The sequence below is a fragment of the Monopterus albus genome, unplaced genomic scaffold (assembly GCF_001952655.1).
Source record: "Monopterus albus unplaced genomic scaffold, M_albus_1.0 scaffold594.1, whole genome shotgun sequence".
Classification (NCBI taxonomy): Eukaryota; Metazoa; Chordata; class Actinopteri; order Synbranchiformes; family Synbranchidae; genus Monopterus; species Monopterus albus.
In genome coordinates, this window is record NW_018128474.1 from 53,605 (window position 1) to 57,799 (window position 4,195).

General features: G+C 43.4%; 1 protein-coding gene across 1 annotated transcript in view; it reads left to right on the plus strand.

The window, feature by feature from the left end:
- Positions 1-4,195, plus strand: part of LOC109953263 (trace amine-associated receptor 13c-like) — a gene marked incomplete at its 5' end in the record, with an annotated part of 17,308 nt that overhangs the window by 10,792 nt on the left and 2,321 nt on the right. The gene's annotated exons all lie outside the window — the stretch shown is intronic.

The following is a 4,195-nucleotide window of genomic DNA, read 5'->3' on the forward strand; positions in this document are numbered from 1 at the left end:
TGAACAGTAAACCAGTTCCTTTTGGGGCCCCAGCCGGCTGGGGGGAGACGCTGACTGACTCGGGACTTACAACGAATGACTTGACTGACTGGTGCTCTGACAATCTCCTTATGCTTTATCTATTCCATTGCAAGAGGAGAGTCTCTGTTAGAAGATGAGCCGGCAGCAGGCAGGACGACAGGAGGCAAACAGAAAGAAAACACCAAATGGGTGAAATCAACAGCACAGGAACTGTCAGCTTTGAAATCATGTTTAACTTGTAAATATGCTCCGGCGATGAAGGAGCGTCTGCTCGGAGTTTAAATAAAGACGGGAGGTGATTAGTGGGATGCGCCTCAGCTGTGCGCTTCACCCAATGAGTCACTGATTACCAAATGCAGCACAGATGAGGCGCCAAGTCTGCAGGATGAGAGATCGGGAGAGAGAAAAGAGGAAGAGAGGCAGGTCGTGCCGAGTGGACCTGACATAAATAGTGTGGAGCTAGAACATCCCGACTCCCCACTCATTGTTCTAGTGGACTTTAACATAGCAAATCTCTCCCATGAACTGCCAAAATACAGACAGCACATTACCTATTACCCTTCCGGATTTCCGGTTCTGGTTAGGAGATAGCACTGTTGTTTGTGGCTTGCCGTTGACCCCTCCCATGTGCGTTACTGTTATCTCTATTTTTGGTGACTGTTATTTGGAATGCATTGGCTGTACTAGTTTATGATCGCACAGCCCTTCTTAACATTCGATTGTTCATGGAAAAGTGTCTCAGTGTATTCGGCTGGGATCATGCAAAGTCTCTCCCACCGCCTCTGGCAAAGGTACCGACATACCTTGATTGTCCTTACTTTGCTTGCCCACAAAGAAAGTGGCCTAAGCAATGAGGGAAGAGGGTAGGAGTGGCTGTCAAGCTCGAGACCCTTTGGCGTTTGGCTCCCACTGGCTTCACTTATCTTCGGCCCGTTGGTCCGGACTTCTCGGCACCTCTTTCATGTTGCCGGTTTCCACGATGCCCGAGAGGAGGTATAAACTGGTCCAACCACTGGTCCAACCTCTGATCACTGAGACGTTCTTCCCAGCCACCGAACTCTGCTTCATTGATCCGGATGGGTCTGATTAACGCCAGGTCTCTGGCTAACAAGACTTTTATTCTAAATGACTTTTTTATATTGCGAGAACTGGATTTTATGTTGCTGATCTGGCTAAAGGAAGGTGAGCATTATGCATTTTCTGAACTTCTCCCACCGGATTGTTCCTTCTTTAGCTCCTCACGCACATCAGGCAAGGGTGGAAGCCTGGTGTCAGTTTTTTAAAATTGTTTTAAATGTCGGCAGCTCACAGTGGACTCCTACTCCACTTTTGAGTTACAGCTGTTTGTGCTAGAGCTGTCTTATCCACTGCTGTGTGCAGTGGTTTATTGTCCTAAATTCAACAAAGGTTTTATTCAGGAGCTTTCTGACTTCTTGGGTTTTATCCTGCCAAAGTTTGATAAGCTTTTAATACTCTGTGATTTTAATATTCATATCTGCTGTCTTGATGACCCATTGGCCAAAGACTTTTTAAATATTATTGACTCTTTTAACCTCACTCAGTTGGTGCATGGCCCTACACATGAACTCGGACACACACTGGACCTTGTGATCTCTCATGGACTGCCTGTTTCCATTACCAAAATTTGTGACTTTCAGTTTTCGGATCACTTGCCTGTTTTATTCAATGTTGCTGCTCTGTCACTGGTGGAGAAACCTTTTATTCCTAAAAAATGTTAGACGTACTGTCACTTCTTTTACAGCAGAAGAGTTTTCTGTTCATTTTAAAAACTCTGGTCTGTATTTGATGAATGATGTCTCCTCTCTTATGAATCCTGAGGAAATGTTAAACTCATTAAGTACCACTTGCCATCATATATTGGATTCTATTGTCCCCTCTTCAACGCAGACCAGCCAAGATGCAAGCAGTGCCCTTGCTGAACGCAAATGGAAGAAGGATAAACTTCACGTTTCTCTCCATCATTTCTGGGATTGTCTCTCTGACTATCAGAAGGTTGTAAAATCTGCCAAATCAAGCTACCTTTCCAACATTGTGGTCAATAATCATCATAAACCTCAGGTCTTGTTCAGTACAATTAATTCTGTTATCAACCCATGTAACCTTGCTTCTCATCCTGAGGCATCTGTAGCAGTATGTGAGGGTTTTCTTCAATATTGTACTGATAAAATCACTGGCATTAGACGGTCCTCCACTTCTACTAATCCTGACCCATCTGATATTCCTCTGCATTCTGCTGTCTTTGATCAGTTTGAGCCTATATCCTTGCCCCTGCTATCTGAACTGGTTCACCACATGAAAACATCTCACTGTTCTTTGGATTGTTTGCCAGCTAGACTGTTTAAAGATGTTTTTGACTCTGTTGGGCCTAGCTTTATGGCTCTAATTAATTTATGTTTAAGGACAGGCTCAGTTCCAGACACTTTCTAAAAAGCAATTGTCCAGCCTCTTCTCAAAAAGCCAAATTTTGACCCTTTAGTGTTCTCTAATTTTAGACCAGTGTCAAAATTATCTTTGTTTTATCTGGTTTTAAATCAAAACATAGTACTGAGTCTGAATTACTAAAAATCAGTAATGATATCCTGTTGGCTAGGGATGCTGGAAATTCGGTTTTATTGGTGCTTTTAGATCTCACTGCTGCCTTTGATACAGTGGATCATGAAATCTTCTTATCTCGTTTGGAGCAGTGTGTAGGAATTCAAGGTACTGTTCTTAACTGATTCAGATCTTATCTCACTAATAGAAGTTTTATTAATAATATTGGTACCTGTTTGTCCTCCTCAACTATCCTTTCCTGTGTGGCCCCCAAGGATGTGTGCTTGGTCCCATTCTGTTCTGTTTGTACATGCTCCCACTGGGATCTATATTAAGGAAATACAACCTTTCTTTTCATTGTTATGCTGATGACATTCAGATTTACTTACCGTTAAAGACATCAAGACGGTGTCATTACAGCTGACTGTCACAGACAGTCAAACAGCAAGTCTGTCAGACTTGAAATCATGGTTGGCACTTTTAATGTTAGATCAGCTACTGACCTCAGTACTTTTAAATCATTGCTTAAAACATTTATTTGGCTTGGCTTTTAATACACAGTAGTCCTGATGCATTCCTTTTAATTTTTTTTAACATATGTTAACTGTGTGTTATTGTGCTGTTTTATTTTTATTTGCACTGCTCTTATTTACTCTATTTTAGTCATTTATTGTGATTTTATTCTGCCATGTAAAGTACTTTGGTCAGCTGGATGTTTTTTTTTTAAGTGCTATATAAATAAATTTGATTTGATCTGTCCCACCAGGGACAAAGTCACACTATTGTTATGTAGCAGTACACAACAATAAAAGACGTCTATCGCTCTGTCTCTCATGCAGCCCTCAGACGCTCTGATCACTGTATGGTCCATCATATTCCAATGTACAGGCAGAAACTTAAAGCTGCGGAGCCTGTGGCCAAAACAGTGAAGAGCTGGACTGAGGATGGTAAGTCAGAGCTACAGGCCTGCTTTGACTGCACAGACTGGAGTGTATTTGAGACTGCAGCTACAGACCTGGACTAACTCACTGACACTGTCACATCTTATACAGCTTTTGTGAGGATGTGTGTGTGCCCAAAAAGTATTTCTGGACGTACAACAACAACAAGCCCTGGTTCACAGCAAGACTCAAGCAGCTTCATCATGCCAAAGAGGAGGCTTACAGAAGTGGGGACAGGACTCTGTACAGCCAGGCCAGGAACACACTGACAAGGGAGATCAGAGCAGGAAAGAGGAGCTACTCTGAAAAGCTGAAATTTCATGTTTCAGCCAGTGACCCCTCATCTGTGTGAAGACATCATCCACTCTAAACTGACCCAACTCACTGTGCCTGTCCCCACCAGGCAGTGGATTACTAGCTTTCTGACAGACAGGAAGCAGCAGGTGAGCCTGGGGAAAACCACATCCTGCACCCGGACAATAGGCACAGGCACCCCCAGGGATGTGTGGTTTTGACTCTACACCAATGACTGCATCTCGAAGGACCCCTCTGTTGAACTCCTAAAGTTTGCAGATGACACAACAGTCATTGGTCTCATCCGAGATGGTGACAAGTCAGCCTACAGATGAGAGGTTGAGCAGCTGGGTCCTGTGGTGCAGTCACAACAACCTGGAGCTGAA